Here is a 25,680-nt window from a genome sequence, read left to right as displayed (position 1 = left end):
AAACCAGAATGGTGGATGAGTTGGTCTTGACTTCGCTTTGAGCATCATTTCCCCATATACCCATGTGCTAACTTGCCACCTCTCGAACCTACAGAAAATGTTCAGAATGTGTGTCTGTATTGGTTGTGTTTGCTTACCTGTATTCCTTAACAAGACAAATTAAATTTAAACATTTTTTGTTCAGTGCACCTCCCCCCCCCCGTACCCACCATTCCCATGGCTCATTTACTTGCATTTCATGGTTGTAGGAAGGTCGAGTGGCGAAAGTGCTCGCCGAACGCCCATGTTGTATTCCCGACATGGAAACATACTGGTAACCAACCCACTTATTGCAATAACGATGTGGTGATATTTAATACGCCAAATCGACACTCTAAAGTATGTTCAAAGCCCTACATTACCTCCCCGGTGAATGGACCAGTGGACACTTTATTTTCATTCTCAGCTCCTTGAGGAGTATACAACCAAAGTTGCCTGTAATGCGCTGGAAGGTTAACAGTCACATTTCATACTACCGGGTACCCATTCACTGCTGAATGAACAGGGGAGACCCCACATGTACTACATGTGTCTCAATTTGCGGCATGGCATCGTTATGGTGTTGATGCAATATTGTTTTAAGTGGCGTAAAAAACTCACTCACCCACTGAAACCAGAACACAGGTAATGGTTAACAAACATGAACAGGTAAGGAGGGGCGGTGGACTGGCGTAGTGGTCAAAGAGTTCGCTCGTCCCGCCGAATTCTAGTATTCGGTTTCGATTTTCAATATGGCTACAATGTGTGCTAGCCATTCTCGGTGTTCCTCATTCATAAAATAACGGGGCGGTCGGGTAGCCTAGCGGTTAAAGCGTTCGCTCGTCACGCCATAGACTTGCATGGGCTGTATTTCATATATATTTGTATCAGGGTCTGTAAGACAGACTAGATTGTCTGGTCCAGACTCGGTTATTCACATACAGCCGTCATATAGCTGACATATTGCCAATCAAACAAAGTTTGTACGCACAGGTGTTGTGAACACGTAATGTTTAATTCAGTGGAATGAAAATTACGCTTTTGAGATTTCATAATTTTCCACATTATATTTTTTATCCGTAAACCAATTTATCAAGTTTCGGCCGCAGCTTATGCCGGTGTACCATGATCGCTATTAAGTTAATTTAATCTACCGACAAAGTTAATATGAGGAACCGGCCGTAAAATACTCCTTGTCGGCATGCCTTTCTCTGGACAACAGGTCACATGCTCCTGATGATTCAGTTAAAGTGAAAGGTATTGAAGTATTCACATTGGTTGCCGGACAGACGGCTGTGAACGCATATTTCTGATTTTGTTTGTTTGTTGTTTAACGCCGCACTCAGGAATATTCCAGCTATATGACGGCGGTCTGTAAATAATCGAGTCTGGACCAGACAATCCAGTGACATCATGAGCATCGATCCACGCAATTGGGATCGGTGACATGTCAGCGAGTCTGACCACCCAATACCGTTAGTCGCCTCTAACGACAAGCATAGCCACCTTTTAGGACAAGCATGGATTGCTAAAGACCCATTCTACCCCGGATCTTCACGGGTCGCATATTTCTGAGAGCAACATATAGATACATGTATGTTCATGGCATCTCGTTAACGTTTGCTCCAGTGGAATTAATGATTTATGATATACTTCAGAGTGAAAGACTGAGTTTGCTGAAGTTGGGAAAAGTGGCATTTTCATTGCAGTGAACATAACAATTGATATTTCACTGATGTGAGAAATAACATTTTGACGACCGCCTCCGTGGTCTTGTGGTAGAGCGTCCGCCCGGAGAGCGGAAGATCCGGGTTCGATCCCCGGCCGCGTCATACCAAAAGACGTCAAAAGATGATACTTGTTGTTACCCTGTCTGGCTCTCGGCTTTAAGGGGCTAAAACAAGGACTGGTCGACTCGGAGTCAGCATACTGTGTCTGAGTGGGGTATTCATGTGGGGTAAACTGTGGCATGGTATGTCAGTGAGCTAATCGGCATCATTCCGGACTAGTACAAGCAGCCAAACAAACGCACACACGTAGATGCACGTCGCTATATAAGTTCAATAATCTTGGACGCGACGTTAAACCCCATTCGAGACGAGCGCCGTTTTTGTTACTTGACAACCGTGTATTCTTTCGCATACAACACCGGACTCGTAGTTTTTCAAGAATATTTTTGGTTAAAGTTGATTTCGTATAGAATCATATCTATTTGCATGATACAGATAACTTTTGTTCACTTTGTTTAAGATTTCGATAATACGAAACTACTTTGTTAGTCGCAAACACAAAGGGAGTTGTGTCCCTGTGTGTTAGGTAAAGAGAATTTACGTTTCAATGTTTTACATTTGTTATGAATTACTTTAATTTTCCGCCAGACACCTACACAATAAGTACATAATATATAGGATTAATAGTCCCTCCCCCAGCGTCACTCTATATGAGATCCGTATAATTCAGGGCCAGTAATATAGCTTCAGCAGTAAAGATGGAACTTCCATAAGTTATCCTGACAGAAACGATGGCATGATCTTGACAGTTCCACATGCAGCTGATGCCATCTATTGATCCATTTATGCAGATAATTGTATATATGGGAAACCTGTCTTTAAGTAAGATTCTTGGTTGTACAATAGTGCATTTGTATTAGGCCTTCTCTAGCCTTGTCTGTTCTAAATCGTCGCCAGACTGTAAGGATTGCTTGGTGGCAACTAAAACAAGCCATATCAGTAAGGATCATATATATGAATCTTTGATATGCGATTGCATGTATATACCTAGCGGGGAAATCGAATTTATCACACAAACCCTGAAAAGCTGGATTAAAAATATTATGAAAATCCGGGTTAGATGGATTTGCGTGAAGCTTAAAAACGTATTTACTTTAGACATGGTTCTTATGAGCTCTCGATATCGGACATTCTAACTGCTGTCAGACATTTATTATCAATTGCGAGATCCTTTCAATGATCTATAGACCCGTGAACATCCGGGGTAGAATGGGTCTTCAGCAACCCATGCTTGCCCTAAAAGGCGACTATGCTTGTCGTAAAAGGCGACTAACGGGATCGGGTGGTCAGCCTCGCTTACTTGGTTGATGCATGTCATCGATCCCAATTGCGTGGATCGATGCTTACGACATCAATCACTGGATTGTCTGGTCCAGACTCGATTATTTACAGACCGTCGTCATATAGCTGGAATATTGCTGTGAGCGGGGTTAAACAACAAACCAACCAACCAACATTAAAACTTGATGGGTGAGATATTGATAAATATCAAACACAGCGCCATATTTGGTTATCTGCCGAAACAGATTCCACTGGGCCTAAAAGATATAATAGCGGTGAAAATTATAATAATAGAGCATTGAAAATCAGTGGTGACACCAGGTGTTCCTGAAAAGAGTAAGCATGTTCTACCCTACTGGAAGCAGCCGCCACTCACACAATTTGTATAAAAAGACAACGCAGAGCTGTACTGCTGCCCAAGGCTTAGTATATGCCGGTTCCTGGATGCAAATACATTTTGAATCTTTCATTGAATATACACGACTACTTGCCCATTACTTTTATCATTATCATCCGTTGAAACCCATAAAGCAGTGTGACCATTTAGATCTTCGACAATTAAGAAATGCTTGGGAAGTAGATCAACAAGACTGCCAAGGTCCTTGATTTGAAGCGCTGAAGATGGGAGGAATACATAATGAGCATAAAGTTATAGCAATGTGGAGAGTTAAACACACGTCCACGGCATGTTGATTGGCATTTAACGGAAGAGGACTGTGGAGGGTACCGTATTTAACAAAAAAAGTGGGACCATCAGATACTTTACCATTTCTTGTCCTTGTATTTCATCTATACATGTAATACTGGTGTAAAGAAAGTAAAGACCATTTTAAAAGTTTCTTGAAGGCTAAAACCTATGTGGTATTAATCACGTGGAAGTAGTTGGACTTCATCAAAATCAGCTCCAAAGCAATGAACACACACACATGTGATAATAATTTGAATATCCGTAATATGTTTATGTGTGAAAACATACACGACCTAATCTGGTGCTTCTGATCAGTGTATGTTTACACTCATAATGGCAGCCATAACACAAGCAGCTGTGATTCGACAAAAATAGTTCCACAAAACGAGAGACGACATCAGCGGGTGTATGCTAACACTGCCTTTGCAGTTACATGTGTTGTAGTTTGTTACAACACATATATTTCAATAATATCACTATTTGATGAGGAGTGTCTGTTTAGAACTACATGCACCTCTGTACGTTTGTCACAGTGACAGTGCGTCCTAATACAATTACATCAAGTGGAGGACATCAGAATCGTTGACAAGATCAACGTGACGGGGGAGATTGAAGTTGTCGACGAACATGTAGCGACTACAAGTGTTAGTCATCATTGATCAATTGACCGCTCATTCAATGGTCATTACAAAGATATGTTGAATATATAATGAAGCAAATCCAATGATTGCTGCAGAATGTTGTTGACGGTCACTGTGAGTCAAGGCACAAAACGAGTCGATAGTTTGGGTGCGGTATTCTTGTCTTCAAGATTCAAGATTCTTTATTCAGTATTTTGGACCATGTGGCCTAGAGTACAATTACCATTACAATAATTGCTGCGTCACGTGGTGTCAGGAAAATAAATACAGGTAGACTTATTTCACATTAAATACATGATTTAAGTATAAGGCCAAAGCCTTTACAATGTTGATATTTTTCTTGAATCTTGTATTCTTGTCTTGTTCACTAGCATGGTCGCAGCGTGAATATTTGATCAAGGGCATGCAGTCAAACTACTTCCAAACTTTCCAATGTATGCAAAAAACGCCGAGTTCAAGATTAAAGTGTCTAAAAGATCAAAGCGTCTTCTTGGCTTGTTTGCACAGTTGATCGATTCTCTGCAGTGTCTCAAAAAATGTTTTTGCTGTTTGAACGACTCAAATTGTACTAACAAAATCCAGTGACCCCCCTTATGAGGATTTCCGTCGTCATTTCGTAACAGTATTTACGTTGTTCACTGTTTCATCTGACTCTCCAAATGAAAAAAAACCACAGAACAAGGTTAATGTACAATTTATTGCAATCGGTAAAAACGTTAATTTCCATCAATTCCAAAAGTACATCTCCATTCTTGACGCAAAACGAGGTTACAATGCGTCTTTCATTCCCGTTTGTCGTAACCAAAACGCATCAAGTCAATGGTTATTATTACCAATTTCCTTTGAAATGTGAAACTGTATACATGAGTGGATATATTTGCATTGAAGCCAATCATCCGCTGATGCATCGCTTCATATCATCTTAGACCCGTGAAGGTCCGGGGTAGAATAGGTCTTCAGCAGCCCATGCTTGTCGTAAAAGGCGACTAAGGGGTGGTCAGGCTCGCTGACTTGGTTTATGCATGTCATCGATCCCAATTACGTTGATCGATGCTAATGTTGTCAATCACTGGATTGTCTGGTCCAGACTAGATTATTTACAGACCGCCGTCAAAGAGCTGGAATATTGCTGAATGCGGCGTTAAACAACAAACCAACCAAACCAATCATATCAGCGGAGACGACTTGAAACATGTCATACAACATGTCAAGTGGTGTTGGGATCGTCAACACACCACAATGCCAGCATACACCTTTAAGAGACAGTGCTACCAGAGTATTAGTACAGCGGTTTGCGGTACCTAATTAGACGACTGCGACACCCTGACACTTAAAGTACGGCTTATATTATGAAACATCATATTTTCATCACCATCCCAATTAAGACACTCTTAAGAGCTTGCTATCTTTGATCTTAAAAAATATAAAATGTCAATGCAAGGGAACAACCGGTCCCGACCACCTGCCGAAACACGTGTTTTAGTAAAAAGCTACATTCAGAAGAAATATTCTCAGATAAAACAGATATAATATATACATACACAGAGACGCGGTTCTTTGAGATGTGCTCCAGCAAATATGCTTGCATGGCATCATTTAACATAAACAGTGTTCAAATCAGTATTAAACCCAGGTGAACCACGTTCAGTATTTCTCAATGCGATGTCACCCGTACCAATCATCACACCCACAGGCCTCATCACACAGTAATAGTCACTGTAATTTCAGTTAGCATTCATCAAATTGTTCCAACGCATCGCGTGATAACCTTGATTTGCTTTGTGCTAAATGTCTAAAGGGGACAGTGACGTTCTATTTTCGAAACATCAAGGTTAGACGTTGCTAATTAGATTTTCATCGAGTGCCTCTTATTTTTTCCGATTCCAGGGAAGCCATAATTGAGATCAAATGTCATGGTAACTGTCATTTTTTCAGATTATTAAAAATCTGTCAAAATAGCCAGGAAGGTAATAGAATGTTGAGAAGCCAAAGTGACCACACGTGATTATTCACAATGCTCCATTTGTTGCAGTCAATATAGTACTGGTTAGATGGTGGCACGTGGTCCTGTGCTTAGGCCCTACATCAAGTGACGTTAAGCCACGTCGGCGACGTGTTGGTTGTGTAGATGATTCAGTGAGTGAGTGAGTTTTACGCCGCTTTTAGCAATATTCCAGCAATATCACGGCTGGGTCGGGGACACCGGAAATGGGCTTCAGACATTGTACCCATGTCGGGAATCAATCCCGGGTCTTCGGCGTGACGACCGAACGCTAGGCTACCCAAACGCCCTAGGTGATTCAGAGAGCTAAGAGGTTTCGGTCATACTCAACACAGAAACACATGTTATATAATACAAATAGTCATTGGTGTTGAGTATACACAGTGTGGAGTTTGGCGTTATACTAATGGCATATTATTATCGTTATTGTTCGTTAAGCCTATATGATAACCCTCTTCGTTTGTTTGTTTGTTGTTTAACGCCTCACTCAGCAATATTCCAGCTATATGACGGCGGTCTGCTTGGTCATGGCGGTCATGAGCATCGATCCACGCAAGTTGGATACGATGACATGCATGAACCAAGTCAGCGAGACTGACCACCCGATCACGTTAGTCGCCTCTTACGATAAGCATAGTCGCCTTTTACATCAAGCATGGGTTGCTGAAGACCTATTCTATCCCGGATCTTCACGGGATTGATAACGCTTCTACCTTTGACGAGAAACAAGTTAGGAAAAACAAGCGAACGACGTATGAAATGTAACACATACTCAGAGACATTAACATAACCTATAAAGTTGTTTGTGTGTGAACGTCAAGAACTGTATGGTTGACTTGAGCGTGTGAGCCTCCATTCAGTAAGGGTATTGAATACAGTGATGTGAAAAAGGCATGAATTGTCTCCAACGGCTCGCGCAGTAGAAACATTGGACTATGATTTCACAAGAAGTTTGAATTGATCACCGTTTCGATCTTACACGTTTCATATGGTGGATTTCATTAACTGAGGTCGCTAACCTTGGAGCGCCGCTTTGAATATTATTTCAGTTGTATCAATGGACACCTTGATTGGGGAGTATGGAATCTGGAAGATGATGGACCTGACCAATTGCGTTCCATATCATGGTGCTGTGACGACCCCACTGAGATCTCTCTACAAAGCAATCATCAGCTTACTTCTTGCCTCGTCAGCACCAAAGGCTTCAGAAACCATCCCCACACTTTGGTCAACAGGAAGTTGATCTCTCTGTAGTCCAGTCATAGCCATTTTACCAACAAACTAAATGTCAGGATTGCAATATCAAAGGAATTTTGTATTCAAAGCCTCCTTGCTCAACGCTTGCAAGTTGACTTTCATGTTAGGCTCACTTTTTCATCGCACGTGTTAAGTGTTGCGTTCAATGGACCTGTATCGAAAACAATGGCGTCAAACATTTCAACTAAATCACGTTTTATTTATGTTTTTGCGAAAGACATGTCCAGTTATGATTGTACAGTAATTTTACATCAAGGTTACATGTTTATCAAAGAACGAGGTAGAATAAGGGCCTCGTTTACCCCCAATGCATAATTTAAATAGGAGCTAAACTTTTAAAACTTGCTAAGCAGGTCATCATGACAAGATTTGTTCATATCGATGTAAACACAAATATGTTCATTTCAACTCTGGCATGTTTGGACCGTTTTAGTGTTCGAGGTTTCATGAATGAATCTTTGAATATGTGAACATGAGCAAGTCTTCGACCCAAGCCTCGGAAAAATAGATGAAAACATAACAAGCATAGATGTTCTCCTGAAGTTAGAAATAGCCATTTTAACTATACTTAAGTACTTCATTCTTGTAGAAGTCCAAAACACGCAAGTGTACGAAGTGCAGGAAATGAAAATGCCCCTTCTAGTACTTGATCCTTTGACTTTTGTTTTCAAGTAAATGTCATATACACATGTGACCCGCGAAGATCCAGGTAAGAATAGGTCTTCAGCAACCCATGCTTGTCATAAAAGGCCAGTATGCATGCCATAAGAGCCGAATAACGGGATCGGGGGGTCAGCCTCGCTGACAGAGTTGATGCATGTCATCGTATTCCAAATGGGTGGATCGATGGTCATTATGTCTATCACTGGATTGTCAGTTATTTACAGATCGCCGTAAAAAAGCTGGAATATTGCTGAGTGCGGCGTTAAGCAAACATCATATACATATGTATACATGTATTTGTCATTGTTTTTCATGCATTACCTATATTTTGGTATTATACTTTGGTGCTTTGCTCCTTCCAAGAATAACCCAATTAAGCTTTGTCACAGTTACTTCAGAAGTTATTTGATCAAGTTTACAACATTCAAGGCCTCAGTAAAGCTTTTACGGAAGTCATATGGAAGATATTTCCCAATTTGTCGCATCAGTGACAAAAATGATGTCCGACAAAGCAATTCCCTAATTTGACTTGTAGCATAGGTTTCCCGTGTTTTTTGTGTGACTTTGCATGTGTTTGTGACTGGTGCCACCGGAAGGGCAGGATACGCTCACCTTTTCACGAACACCTTGTATCATCACTATTTGATAAGGATTCATAAACACATGTTCATGATAATGTCGGAATCGTACTATCTACTCTGCTTTCTGCAGAAATTACTGTTAGATATGGAAAGGGTTTTGTCGCTTTAATCACACATACTCTCTGACATTTCGGAGAAGTATGTCAGACATACCTTAGAACCTATGAAATTACCAGTCTTGCATGACCCTCAAGGTGTTGAAACTATAACCTTTTTGAAGGATTAAATTAAGTTCATCGATACTAATACCGAGTCATTTGTTCCGCTAAAGCATTACAAAAATTGTATCGTTATTATACCTTTCAAAGGCGCATGTTGTATTCTTAACCTTCAAGAATGCCCAAGCAAGCTTTGATCATATCTATCTCTATAGTAACGTATCTTCTTGAAAGAACCTGAAGCATCTGAACACGAAATTAGATTGGTTGCAAGTCACGTCACATTAAACTACTAACAGGTTATATTCCAAAAGCGACAGAGCGATATGACACTGCGTCAGTACCACTGACGAGGGGCCGTCACATAGCTGTAATTTTGCTCAGTGCGGCGTTAAACAAACTGAAGAACGTAAAGAAAAACAACAACAAACTTATCACTTTAAAAAGTCAATCTAATGTCTTCCTATCGAATATATAGTCTATCAAAACAATGTATTTGGGAACGAAAAGTGTTGAAATACAATTGCGATCTTGGCATGTGATAAGGTATGTTAACACTCAGACACACCCCACACTAATTTCCACATCACGGACCTCTGTCTACATGTTCATTATATATATTTCTTACCTACATCATTAAGTGATTTTTAATGTATAACCTTACACTCACTCTTGGCAATAGTCTTCTTTTGTTCAGAGGCGCACAGGTGGCCAGTCGCTTAAGGCTCCGAAGTCGCCTTTTCAGAGTTGCATCACTTCGTCACTCAAGAAACCTATGATTGTTGGTAGCATTCAGATGCGGCCAGGTCATGGTTCTAGGTTTGTCAGCACTATACCCGTTCTCGTGGACTTCACCGAAGAGGTAAACGTCTGAGACCTGCATCACTTCGGGCTTTCCTCCCACATTTTAATATAACTGGTCTACTGTTAATAGTGGCGTTAAACCAAACTCACCAACTCGATATTCTACCATGATATTGAAGAATGCTTAATCCTGATTGGTTAAAAAGGTGGTTCCTTTTCGCTACGGAACCCCTTTTAAATATATGAAGCTTTTTTACACAAAAAAGTGTGTATGAATACACCGATAGCCTACATATCAATATTCATAAAAGATTGCTGCAGATTGATCACCCATAGGAACTTTAGAACGTATCGATATTTCCTCTATTACACGCTGGGTCTCAATACAAACCAGGACTCTAATACACGACGGGGTCAGTCGTTCTCGTGAAATTAATAGACGGCCTAGCGTCTAGTAGAGGAAATACGATAGTTTGATGTCGGATGTCTTTGGCCACAATATGATGTTCTAGGCCGTAACCCTGACTGCTTCGATGATGAGATTACAAGACTGAACCAAAGCATATCTTTGCATGCCAATGAAACTGTTTATGAAACTGTAAGGGACATGTCCGATGGCAAACATCCTCGGAACAGGCAATTTCCTCATTGAAACAACTGACAATGAATGTAAAATTTAACATTATGAAAAGTGTTTGAGGAAACTGTATTAATGACAACATGTTTTTTACAAACCTTTTTTTGTGATCTATTCATTGCCATCTCCGTCAACCACCACTGTAAGGAGTTGACAGGAGAGGATTTGAAAGTCAGGAAACACTCTTCCCCTCGGAAAACCACGACAAAAATGTCCCGTCATCTCCAAAGTCACAGCACAGGTACTAGATCATAATGATGCATGTCATCATATCCAAATTGCGTGGATCGATGCTCATGATGTCAATCACTGGATTATCTTGTCCAGACTCGATTATTTACAGACCGCCGTCATACAGCTGGAACATTGCTGAGTGGGGCATGAAACAACAAACAAACACACAAGCAAACAAACTTGATCACAACAACAAATTCATTTCAGAACACGCACAATTAAACAAATCATACACGTTTCAGGGCCACAACTTTCACATTCTTTCCCACGTTGGAGTCTAATCAGTGAACCAGATACCCCGTGTCAAAATAGCCGGCTCATCTGCAGCCTTAACAAGGGCTGTTCAGTCATGCTCCAGTTCTACTGCCAATCACGTTGTACCATCCGGCTCATGCCGAGTAAATCTACAGGTTAATGTTGAACCACATCATGTTCTGCCACATCCGGGGTGGAGAGGTATTTATTTTGATTTTCTTTTATCATTTATCATTTTACTAGGGGTGATTGCTAACCAATTTACTAATAAGACTTACTTAACTAGTAGAATGTTACTCATAACTTTTGTTGGAGAAATATATTCGTTTGGCATTTTTAAAACTATTTCTTCAACCTGTCAGCCCTACAATGGTTAATGGCATATTCCATTTCCAAGAAATGACATATCGCGCATATTTCCAAGAAATGACTTGGCGTGTCCAAACTGTGCACACAGTTGTGATTAAATAAAAACATATTTCTTTGGACAAAGTTTGGAGGGTTATTTGTCAACTTCTTTTTGAAAAAGTATACACTGTGTGATTTGAACACTTATCTTGAACTAGTCAAGACTATGGGTATTTTAATGTTGAACATAGTAATATTTGTTACATATATATCTATCTCGACCCCGTTTCAAATTGATCTAACGATGACATGCATCACCCAAGTCAGCGAGCCACCCGATCCCGTTAGTCGCCTCTTACGACAAGCATAGTCGCCTTTTACGCAAGCATGGGTTGCTGAAGACCTATTCTACCCCTAAAAGAGCCGTATACTGTAAATCTTGAACTTATATGGTCATATTGGTTCCTGATATTCTCGTGGGTAGATGTATTTGTTTGTTTGTTGTTTAACACTGCACTCAGCAATTTTCCAGCTATATGACAGCAGTAACTAATCGAGTCTGGACAGAAGTTCTGACTCGTACACATAAAGAAAGATTTCAGCAAGAAAGGGAGAACAATTGGTGCCAAGGGGATACCTACCTCTTTTCTAATGCCTTTGTCTTAAGAGTCACAAGGATGCTATCCATGGGGTCAATCAGTTCAAATATTTTTCTCAGTAAACCTGACACTGCATGACTAGGTTCGTTGAGTGAGTGAGGTATATTATTACGTGAGTCCAAAGAATTTATATAAGCAGACAGTGGTCATCAAAACTGGCATCTCACGTACGAAGGGTCCCAGACAGTCTGGTTAAACGATTTGCCGTCTGAACAACGCGTGACCTTTTCAGCAGGTCACATTATTGCTTGTCTGATTATATCTCCGTACGCTTCACATCGCCTATGTAATAATGTACACCGACATCTCACGCCATTATTAACTGGCAAGCATCAGTGTTTGTCTCACATTCCTATGCAATTGTGATATCGCTCAATTATTGCTAACCGAGGAGTCAGCAAAATCCACTACACATTATCAACACAAACAATCCTTGATATTTTTTTTATTTGATATAAACAGGCGCCTCGTAAAGACATTTTTTTCAGTTTAATACAGTGTATCGCCGTGAAGGAAGAATTCTGTGTTGTGTGCAAAAACGATTTCACTCACTCACTCACAAATGACATCTTTATGGTAATGTTAAATACGCCGGTCTTGACGTCAACGTCATATTGTTTTACAACCATGCAAGTATCTCACAACACACCTGACCAGGTATGTACGCTGTACATCACGGTGTACAGTGGATAAAGGCGCCGTTGTGGCTTGATTAAGACGTTTAACGTGATCCAATATGCACAGCTATTCTTGAAGCTGTGAACGGATTGTTCCAATATGTCTCCAGCCTACATATGTGAGTTGTGATAGGATCTGCGGTCTGCGTTCGAATCCCCAATTACCATCTGTCTCTTCCAGTGTAGGATGGTTTCGCAAAACTATGAAGGATGAACATAACCTGTGTCGCAGATTTCCCTCTCTTGGAATTTTCTGATACAATGTTCTTCATGGCTCTGTCACATTATTGGCGACGTGGATTAACATTGATTTTACGACGGGAGTGTTTGGATTATCATTGTCGAAACGATATAAATTAATTCTTCGTATTGTTCCGAGTCCGAAATAATATTCGTGCCATTTTTGCACAAAAACTAAAAACTAAAAACAAATGTACCCAGGTACATGCACTAGGTCGTGAAATAATTCATGTAAGGTCAGCGCGTTTGACAGAACTGGGGATTATTGAAAGTGAATCAAAATTGTACGATTGTTTAAACACAAATGAAAAATATATATTCGGCAACAGAAGCAATAAATTATGGATTAAAACTTATTAAAATAGAACTCATGGTGGTGATTGACTTTCACTGATTTGAACGGTATTTCATTTATTTCAGGGCGTGTCGGATTTGATTGGTTGGTTTGTTGTTTAACGCAATATCCCAGCTATATGACAGCGGTCTGTAAATAATCGAGTCTGGACCAGACAATCCAGTGATTGATATCATGAGCATCAATCCACGCATTTGGGATCGATGACATGCATCAACCAAGTCAGCGAGCCTGACCACCCGATCCCGTTAGTCGCCTTTTACGACAAGCATAATCACCTTTTACGGCAAGCATGGGTTGCTGAAGACCTATTCTACCCCGGACCAAACATGAGAGGAGATCGCCGTCATGCAGATCAAAGGGCCTACACAGGATGTGGTGATGACAGAATAAGAATCATAACCGGTGTGAATGTGTGGTGTGAACTACAATTCTGCAAAGCTAAATCATTAGATTGTGAATCTCCACCCGGTCCCCAGGTTGCAGGGTGCCTTGTTTTAGCATTTATATTATTTACCCCTAACTGTGTCTCCCAGTCGGGGAAATCAATGTTTGTCAGTCAGTGAAGACATCGACTGTAACATATTTTCAACGACAGTTGACCAATCTGGCCAAACGAACTGTCTGTGCCACGTTCCACTCTCCATTCCTCAATTTAAAAGCAACCTTTTATCCTATCTCTACCCATTAAGCAGAACACGCTAGCCGAACAGATCAGTGTTGTGATCGGTAGGTCTATAATTCCATGATTGATGTCAAAAGTAGGATAGTGTACTTCTTATGCAAGTCCGGATGGGGATTTGCCTGGACAAATGAGAAACTGATGGAAGGACACAACGCATCGATGATCTTTAATACTGTCTTGCTTGAAGGTACGGTTTCGCAATTTGTGTGTTGTAATAACCCGTTTCCCAAAATAATGTTCATTTAGCAATAAACATTGCTTGAGCACAATATATATAATTTTCCTTTAAAGAAACATGGACATGGCAGCTTATTAAGCTTCACCAATTACTACTTCTAAATAATCTACTTAGCGAGTGGCGAATGAATTCATGTTGGCCGGTTGTCCTCATTGTCGAATATAAGGCAAATCTAATCTCCGAGCGTCTCTGGGAAGCAGGCTTCAGCTACAGTGCCGTGTTGAATGGGAGCCACCTTCTAAGATTGCTATGACGAACGTCCTTGATAGGGCACTAGTAAGAAGACTCTGGGAATACGATAGCGTGGACACTTCGTTCCATCTGTCATCTCCTTATTCGAACAGTGATCTCAAATTATCATTAACGTCTGTGCAATACACAGCAAATGTAACTTTGCGCTGTCATCGGTTACAAGTATATTTCCATCTTGACGTACATGTTTGTGAGAAGTCATGAGTCATATGTGACAAATGTTTGTCTTTATGCGACGTATATGTAACTTTACATGTGACGTTTGTGACGTTTTATGATGTTACTATTTTAAAACTAAAATCTCTGTTTAGGATGCGCTCGGCAAGAGATGTGTATAATCTGCGAATTCTCCTTGAGTCTAGAAATCAATTGACCAGTCCCGAAGTTTTCTTTAGTCGTCAGTTTTCTATGTCCTTTTCATTTTCTGTTGATGGGAATTTAATTCAATTTCGACGGAAATTCATTTTATTGTAATACTCATAAGGCATCGAGGTTTTAATTATTCATATCTTTTTCACATTTGAAATAGTTAAATGTCATCTGCTGAATCCAGCATTTCAACGCCAGCAACAACGTATTCTGTGGGGGCACGAATGGCCCAGTCGTCTAAGGTGCTGCAGTTCGCTGTACAGATTTGCGTCCCTTCGGCACGTCAGAAACCTATGATCGTGGGGTCGGATCCCGGTGGTTCGCCCCGATTATGTTTCTAGGTTTGTCAGCACCATACACGTGATCGTGGGGTTCAACAAAGTGGGAAAGGTCTTATACCTGCATCACTTCAGGCAAACTGACACGCCATGATGTAACTGGAATACTGTTCAAAGCGGCTTTGGACCCAACTCACTGACTCCGAATATTTTTTGTGTGTTACTATTTTGTCAGCGGTATTGCATATTCCTGGTGTACTCTAAATACAGCCAAATTCGGTCCCTGCATCCAGAAAGACGTTTCTGAATTCAACGTTCCCGGACGCATCTATGTACGGTTGGGATTCCGACAGTGGCCGTTGTCCCCGAGGTCTGCCGCTGCTAATGCATCTGATTGAAAAGAGTAATAGTTGTGTCAGATGAATTTGCTCAGAATGGTAACAGATTAATTCGGCCTAAGCTCTTCTGGAAGTGGCTGTCTACATTTGCTTCGATACAGCGTAAACATTGACACGTACAGCATCGTGTTCTTAGCATGTATTAAATACCACAGACACAAGGCAGCCTTACTACATTAAGGCATTGATCAACCGCGCCACGTTTTTGTCGCCACAACTCCTTTCATTGATGGAGTAATGTAAAACTTTCAGCATTCTTTGTATGTCGTGAACGTAATTGGAAAGAGTGCATCTAAATTCGAAAAGGAACAGATCAATATTTCTACCACAATTAAACATGGCAGCTTTGAATGCTCCCGAACCTGCCCTTCAAGCAAGTTGTTAAGCGCTACTTTATGTCACGTAAAAATTGCGTAAAACATCTCTCTTATACGTAAGACTAACAATTAGACTAGTTAGGGTTTGACAGTTGACATTGACTGGAAATGCCGTTCAATAAGATTTAATCGATGCAAGCATTAATTGTAACCCCAAGTGTTCCTTTCCTAAAAGTTACACTAAAGGTTGACGTATATATTCTCAACAAGATCAACCCTTAGTGTTGTCAAGTCAACCCTTAGTATCCACACTAACTGTTGCAGAAAGAGAGGGGATTCTGAGAGGTTTTAGCATAAGTGTTTGTGGGTTCGCAAGTGAGTGGGAAACTGTTGGTGGTGGGCGGTGATTTTGGGTGGGGGAGGGGGGTTAGGGGATGGCGGTTGGGGGATGGAGGGGGGCTGCTTTTGAGGGCGTCGGGTTGGCGGATGGGTATCGAGTGTTCGTAGATGGTTAAAAGAGTTGAAACAGTGGAAACGTTTTAGAGAACACAAATGTGAAATGGGTTTAGAAAAATAGTATGTGTTGCCATGAAGATGACGAAGGCGTTTAATCTATTAGGAATGATCAATCGAGGAAACACTAAAATAACATCAATTTGAGTGTTTTATCAGAAGTATAGGTGAACAAACGTTTGGGATGCAGTGGAAGTGTGGACTATTGACACGAAATCCATATTACTGTAGATAGTAATTGATTTTGTTCCAACTTGGCATACTTGGCTTATAAGCCACAGTGTCAGGTCTCAGATTGGTTGATGGATTTGATAACTCAAGGTCAATGTCACTATATGTTTGTCGTATAAGATATGATATTTTTTGTGCTGGAATGATGAAATTTGTTGAGTAAATGTATTTAAGTGGAAAGTATTGACATGAATGAACCACAGTATGATTGTCAGTGGGACTGTTTCTATATTTGCTGTGCCAAGCAAACTGTTATATGGTTGTAAACGCACTGTGTATCTGTGTATGTCTATGTGAGCGCGTTGGTGTTTATGCGTGTGCAACTGCTAGTGTTCGTTGTCAAAAATGATATACTATCTATAATATCTCTCTTTGTATAGTTATGCTCTTGTATTTTGGAAACTAGTTTAACTGATATTTGTTTTTGAAGGTAAACTACGCATTTATTCATTTATTTTAATAGTAAACAATAAGGGTTGATAATACAACCCCTTGTGTTCTTATGGTGGGAATTGATACTGTTCGTTTGCCCGAGACAATCTATTATCTCTGCATAGAGTGAGTGAGTGAGTTGGGTTTAACGCCGCTTTTAACAGTATTCCAAATATATCACGACGTGTCAGCTTAATGTTGGAGGAAAGCCCGAAGTGATGCAGGTCTCAGACGTTTACCACTTCGATGAAACCCACGAGAACGGGTATGGTGCTGTCAAACCTAGAAACAATTGGGGCGAACCGGGATTCGAACCCACAATCATAGGTTTCTGGCGTGCCCAAGGCAGCCAATTCAGGCACAGCGAATCGCGGCGCCTTAGGCGACTGGGCCACCCGTGCACCCACTCTGCATAGAAAGTTATGCGATTGTGATTTCGAAAACTTCTTTTAAGCTTATACTACTTTTGGAAAATAAACTGAGACTTATATATAAATTTCAAAAGTTGACACTAAGAGTGGATACTGCACCCCCTAGTGTTCATATGGTGACACTAGGAGTTACATGTGCCAGTGCTAGCGTTATTTTGCCTATAATGATCTAATGTATCTTTGTAGAAAGTTATACAATTGTGTTTTTGATAACCTCTTTTAACATACATGTAATACATCTTTTGGAAAATACTAATCGTAATTAGTGCCAATATATTCTGAGATGGCTGCATCCCAAACGTTTCTCCAATTTGAATTCATGTTATTTGATATTTCATCAATAACACCCGTAACCATGCCCCCGATAAATCGTTTCCTTATCCGTTTTCTCGGTTTGATAGTAACATCGTGTCCAGAATCATCCCAGTAACCCCATTAACGTATATTTGCGGAACAGATTTGGGCAAATATAAAGTAAGGAATGGTTCAAAAATTGAAAATGGTCTGTAAATCATCGAGTTTCGACCAGACAATCCAGTGATTGACATCATGGGCATGATGGTTGAACTAACCATTTCCCCAGAAGAATGGTAACGAGGGTTTTAACACATGAGTGACATTTCAATGACCATTTCAGGGGTTTCAGTTACAACCCTCAGTGTTCATAGTAACACACAGGTTTAGGTGAACACTTACGGTTGTAACAGTGCTATGATCGCTTTGCGAAATGGGGCCCTGGTATTTTGATTAGAGACAGGGCAGTCTTTTGGTCACTGCTTTAAAAAGCGCATTATTTCTGTGAAAGGACAAGCCGAATAATTTTGTTTTCTTTCACATCACATTTCATTTCAGGACATTAATGCAGTTTGGGAGGTCTCAGACATTTATCGCATTGTTGAAACCAACGAGCATGGATAAAGTTCTGACAGGACAAGAAACATAATGATAACCCATTTAGGATTCGAACACCCGACCATAGGTTTTTTGGCACGCTTAAGCAACGCAACTCTGCTCAGCCACGATGCCCAGCTGATCTCGAAATAATGGTATGGCACCAGTTTATCATGTGAGGTTACTTCATCCAATAATCCATCACGTTATTCCTTGAGCACGCTGCTGTTAATCTTTAACTCTCAAACTGTGTACGACATCTACACGTCTACCCTTACTGCATTTAAAGTCAAGTTCCCCAGCGTCCCTTTAAGCTGGAGATGAGGAAGGCATCACCACTCGAGGGTCGCTGCAGCAGCATCTGTACAGTTTGGTGTTTTCATGTTCGATGTAGCTCGTGTGTAGTATTAACCCCAAGACTGCATTTACTCAGTTTGGACGTCTTGTCTTGTTCATCAGCTCACACAGATAGTAAGGTAACTAACATCTGCTTGTGAACAGTTTCCCAGAGTGTTAATATTGCAATATTACCGCTACACCACTGTGGTCTGTAAAGATTTGTGACGGGGAAACCAGTGATTGATGGCATGGCCAACGATGGACACCTTCGGGGACATAAAATAAGCCAGGTAACACAATGATCCTTATTTTGGTCGATATTGAGTACTGTGGCCTCTTCTTCCCCAGACTCCCAACAGAAAGACAATCACTGGTTACTGGGGACAAATTCTACCCCAGAACCCTACAATAAGACAATCACTGGTTACTGGGGACAAATTCTACTCCAGAACCCTACAATGAGACAATCACTGGTTACTGGGGACAAATTCTACTCCAGAATCCTACAATGAGACAATCATTGGTTACTGGGGACATATTCTACTCCAGTATCCCACAATAAGACAATCATTTGTTACCCGGGATATATTCTAATCCAGTTTCCTACATGTATATTAAGACAATAATTGGTTTCTGGGGACGTATTCTTCTCCAATATCCCACATTAAGACAATCATTGGTTACTTGGGACATATTCTGCTCCAGAATCCGACATTAAGACAATTATTGGTTACTGGGAATTTATCCTGTTCCAGAAGGGCTAGGGGATTTTGTCACAGAAAGACAGAATAATATGTTTCTGTCAATTCTTCAAGACACTTTTTTTAAATGTAATTTGTTTGGGGCCCACGCCACAATGTTTTTTTCCGACATCCCACTTTCACCGAGTAAGAAAATTGAATGGTCGCTTATTGACGTCTTCTAGAGCTGATTGCCTATGACTGTTGACGGGCGACTTCATTACTCTCCATCATATTGACTTACAGTCTTTCTGCGGTACAGAACTCACTGACATAAAAAACGTATACATCCCTTTATTCTGGTTCGTGATTTAAAGCAAGTATATTTGGCAGATTGTCTTCAATATACTGGTCTACTTCCGGTAAGGGTATACGCACCTTTAACCGACCAAACATGCACATTGTATTACTTACGACTTGTTAACCAAATGTGAATGTTGATTGAGTATGGTTTTACGCCGCTTTTAGCAATTTTCCAGCAATATCACGGCGGGGGACACCAGAAATGGGCTTCACACATTGGACTCATGTCGGAAATCGAACCCGGGTCTTCGGTGTGACGAGCGAACGCTTTAACCACTAGGCTACCCGACCGCCCCCAACCAAATATGAGTGTAAGCTATAATGTTATTGGTTGTTATTGGCAGTGATATTAAACAGTATTTGAATTACGTCCAGGCATGTTGGACTCATATGGGAATTCGACTTAAATCTCGGAATGAATGACCAGCCCCGAACTTTCCTCCATCTCTGGTGTCCCCCACCGTGATATTGCTGGAATATTGCTAAAATCGGCGCAAAACCACACTCACTCTCTCTCTCACTCACTCACTCACTCACTCACTCACTCACTCACTCACTCACTCACTCACTCACTCACTCACTCTCAATCAGTAAGTGTCCAAACCATTTTACATCATGGTTGAACTTCAGTCGATTTCAACGTTGAAGGAAAATGGCTTCACGTTAACATTCCTGAAGCATCGACGTTTTAATCATAGTGATAATAGTGATAATATAATGTTTTCAGTTTTGAAATAGGTAAATGTCATCTACAGAGCCCAGCAGTTGAACTACAGTAACATCATTTTCGGTGCAGGCTACTATTTTGTCAGTGGCATTGGACATTTCTGTCATGTCATGGTACACCAAACTGATTACTTATATAGTATATACATGGGACCATGGGTTATCCGTAGTTCGAGAGAGATCGATGATAGACCATTCGACAAATGGAGTGGTATCTGAATCACTGCTGCCTGATGTCATACTGTAGATATAACCACATTCGGTCCTTACATACAGAAAGTCGTTTCTGTATTCAACCCTGCCGGACAGTGGTGATTCGCCCCCGAGGTCTGCCGCTGCTGATGCCTCTCATCGAAAAAAGTAATAGTTGTGTCAGATGAATTTGCTCCAAATGGCAACAGGTTAATTCAGGATTGGCTGTCTACATTTGCTCCGAGACGGCGTAAACATTGACAAGTACAGCATCGTTATCTTAGTATGCATTTAATACTGCAGACACAAGGCAGCCTTAGTACATTAAGGCAATGATCACTCACGTCAAGGTTTTGTCGGCACAACTCCTTTCATCGATGGATCAATCTAAAACGTTTCAGCATTCTTTGTATATCGTGAACGGAAGTGGAAGGAGTGCATCTAAATCCGAAAAGGAGCGGATCTATATTTTGACAGCAATTAAATATCGAAGCTTTGAATGCTTCCAAATCTGCCCTTCAACGAAGATGTTGAGCACTATTATATTTACGTAATAATTGAGAAAATCATATCTCTAGAACGTAAGACTGATAATTAAATTAATTAGGGTTCGACAGAAGACAATGACTGGAATTGCCGATAGGATTTTATCGTTACAAGCCTTGACTGTTATTCTTAGTGTGGTGGCCAGGGCTACAAAACCATCACAGAGCTAAGACGATTGTAACTCCCTTGCTTCAGCACAGACTTTCATAGTGCTTTGATCGCTTTGTGGAAGGGGCCCCTGGTATTTCTAGACAGGATGATGTTTCGGTCAGTGCTTCAAACATGCAATATTTCCGTGAGGAGGAACCGAACAATTTCATTATTGTTCACAATACATCTAATTTTATGATATACAATTGAGCGAACAATTTGCCGAGTAATACTTGAGAACAAATTATTGTTTCAAGTCTTTGAGGGACATTTACAAGTGATACACATAAGGAAGAGGATTTATGGATGTCAACTTCTTTATTATTATTATAAACATGTACTTACTCCTTCATGAGCTGAATGAATGCGTCAAGTTAAAACTTCCATTTGTCTACTGCTAATCACCTACCAGCGCCAATCATCTGTTGGCTTCCCTTGTTTAAGTTTCCACCTTTGTTATCTTATTACTTTTGTTGTTCTTTCATGTACATATATCGCCTGTATCCACTATAGGCACGTGTTGAATTTGAGCCACCATCTGAGATTGATAGAGCAAGAAGACTCTAGAATGTGACAGCGTGGACACTTCGTTCCATCTGTCATCTCCTAATTCCCACACCGATCTCAAATTGTTATTAACGTATGTGCAATACACAGAAACAGTTATTGTGAGCTGTCATCGGTTTCAACTCTAGTAACTGTTCTATCTTGACGTAAATGAGAGGTCATGTGGCATATGTGACGTAGATGCGACACGAGTGGCACAAAAATGGTGTTTATCTGTCTTTAAGCGACGTATTTGTGACGTTATAAGACGTAATATGACGTGGGTTCGAATCCCGGTTCACCTCGATTATGTTTCTAGGTTTGTCAGCACCATAAGCGTGCTCTTGAGTTTCACCAAAACGGAAACGTGTGACACCTGCATCACTTCGGGCTTCCTCCCACATTAAGCTGACACGTCCTGACATAACTGGAATATTGTTCAAAGCGGCGTTGGACCCAACTCACTCACTGACCCCTATTCTGTGTGTGGTTCTATTTTATCAGGGGCATTGGATATTCCTGTCATCGCATGGTACACCAAACTACTTACTTGTAGTATGTATATGTAGAAGCAACGGCACCTCTTAGACTCACGGGGCGGTCGGGTAGCCTAGTGGTTAAAGCGTTCGCTCGTCACGCCGAAGACCCGGGTTCGATTCCCGACATGGGTACAAAGTGTGAAGCCCATTTCTGGTGTCCCCCGCCGTGATATTGCTGGAATATTGCTAAAAGCGGCGTAAAACCATACTCACTCACTCACTCTTAGACTCACAGTCATTGTGACCATCGGGTTATCCATAGTTCGAGAGAACCAATGTTAGACCATGTCGACAATGTTCACATCTGAGTTCGCGTGCGAATGTGTCTGTATCTCTATCAAAATGAAGATTCCGGGGTAGAATAGGTCCTCAGCAACCCATGCTTGCCGTAAAAGGTTACTATGCTTGTCGTAAAAGGCGACTAACGGGATCGGGTGGTCAGGCTCGCTGACTTGGTTGATGCATGTCATCGATCCAAATTGCGTGGATCGATGCTCATGATATTAATCACTGGGTTGTCTGGTCCAGACTCGATTATTTACAGACCGCCGTCATATAGCTGGAATATTGCTGAGTGCGGCGTTAAACAACAAACCAACCAACTCTATCAACATTTGAGTAGTACACGAAGCACAGCAGCCTATAATACTGGAAATACAACCAAATTCAGTCCCACATACAGAAAGACGTTTCCGTATTATGTACGGTTGTGATTTCGACAGTGGTGGTTGTCCCCGAGGTCTGCCGCTGCTAATGCCTCTGATTTAAAAAAGTAATAGTTGTGGCAGAATAATTTGCTCCAAATGGCAACAGCTTAATACAGCCTTGGCTGTCTACATTTACTTTGAGGCGGCGTAAACATTGACAAGTGCAGCATCGTTATCTTAACATGTATTCAAAACCGCAGACACAAGGCAGCCTTACTACATTAAGGCATTGATCACTCGCGCCAAGGTTTTGTCGCCACAACTCCTTTCAGCGATGGATCAATGAAAACCTTCAGCATTCTATATATATCATGAACGAAAGTGGAAAGAGGGCATCTAAATTCGAAATGGGGGATCTATATTTCGACCACAATTAAACATCGCAGCATTGAATGCTTCCAAACCTACCCTTCAACATATTGTATTTCTGCGGGGCACGGGTGGGCCCAGTCGTCTAAGGCGCCGCGATTCGCTGTGCAGAGTTGCGTCCCTTTGGCTCGCCAGAAACCTATGATTGTGGGTTCGAATCACGGTTCGCCCCGGTTATGTTTCTAGCTTTGTCAGCACCATACCCGTGCTCGTGGGTTTCACCGAACTGGTAAACGTCTGAGACCTGCATCACTTCGGGCTTTCCTCCCACATTAAGCTGACACGTCGTGATATAACTGGAATACTGTTAAAAACGGCGTTAAACCCAACTCACTCACTCACTCATCCAATATTCGATCTCGTTATTTCATGAGCACGCTACTGTTAGGTACACGTAATGTGGAACTCTTAAGCTGTGCACCACATGTACAAATCCGCCTTGTTGTATTTATAGTCAGGTTTCCGGCAGTGGCCTTGAGGCGGGGGCCAACTTCAATTGCCTATGCACTGCAACACAGTTTCGTGGTTGCGTTTAGCTTGTGTGTAGTATTAACTCCAAGCCTGCATCTACTCAGTGTGGTGCTCTCTGGTCTTGCTCATCAACATCACATAGCCGGTTAACTACCGCGTGCTTGTGGACAGTTTCACAGATGGCTAATGCCGCAATTTTCCCCATATCACAGTGGTCTGTTACGACTCGATTTCCTGACAGGGAAACCGGTGATTGATAACCTGAGCAACGATCGACACCGTGGGGAACTGAGACAAACAATCAGCCAGGTAATACAAACATCCTAATGTTGTACGGCATTGGGTACTGGCCTCGTCTTCTCATGACTAACTACATAAAGACAATCATTGGGTTTTGGGGACATATTCTGCTCCAGAGTTCCCATTTAAGACATTCATTGGTCATTGGGTCCTATTCTGTGCCAAAATTCCATATTATGACAATCATTCATTTTGGTAATTGGGACCCTGGCTATTCTGTTCCAGAATTCCTCATTAAGACAACCATTGGTTGCTTACGATTCTTCCCTGGAAACTCAACAGGAACAATCATCGGAATGTGGGGCAAGGCTTTTTTTGTCAGAGACAGACAGGATAATAATTTCCTAGCAAATCTTCAAGACATTCAATTTGTTTTTCTAAAAAACAATTTGTTTGGGACCAGCGACACGTTTTTTTCCCAGACATTCGGATCTCCAAGCATCGAGAAAGTAAATTGGATGGTCGCTTATTAACGCTTTTAGAGCTGTTTGGCCATGATTGCTGAAGCAGCGACAGTCATAACTGTCCATCATGTTGACTTACATACATTCACTCGTTGACGTGAAAGACGTTTTCATCTCCATATTCTGGCTACTGATGTGAAGCGTGGTATAAGGCAGAATGATTGTCATCAACACCCTGGCCTACAGCCGTCAAGGAAACGGACCTCTAACCGCCCAAACATGCAGATTGTGTTAATGACGACTTGTACCACAAATGAGAGTGTATCGTGCAACCTTATTGGTTGCAATGAGTGGTGAGTGAGTGAGTTGGGTTTAACGCCGCTTTTAACAGTATTACAGCTATATCACGGCGTGTCAGCTTAATGTGGGAGGGGAGCCCGACGTGATGCAGGTCTCCGACGTTTACCACTTCGGTGAAAACCACTAGCACGGGAATGGTGCTGACAAACCTAGAAACATAATCGGGGCGAACCGGATTTCGAACCCACAATCATAGGTTTCTGGCGTGCCCACGGGACGCAACTCTGTACAGCGAACCGCGGTGCGTTAGACGACTGGGCCACCCGTGCCCCGGTTTGGCAATGATACTACATGGGTAAATGTGTCGACATTACTGCATTTTATGTCTCACAGTTTTCGAAAACATGTAGAAAGAGAGTGCTACGGGATATTACAGATAACAATGTGGTAACCATGACGTCCTTTGGAATGCTTATACATCTGACACCTCCGGCTTAATGCGCGAGGGTTGCTTCAGGGTAACCTAACATCGAATACCCAGTAACACCCTAAAGTATGAAAACACACATCTCCCAATTATTGAGTGAAAAGCTTTTGGAATTACGAAGGGGTGTCGTAATGACGGATGCCGTTAATGACTTCAACCTCTGAGATCAGCCCCTGTT

This window comes from Haliotis rufescens, unplaced genomic scaffold (genome assembly GCF_023055435.1).
Source record: "Haliotis rufescens isolate VD_foot unplaced genomic scaffold, xgHalRufe1.0.p SCAF_2, whole genome shotgun sequence".
Lineage (NCBI taxonomy): Eukaryota > Metazoa > Mollusca > Gastropoda > Lepetellida > Haliotidae > Haliotis > Haliotis rufescens.
The sequence above is the reverse complement of the archived record's forward strand: the minus strand, read 5'-3'. Positions refer to the sequence as shown.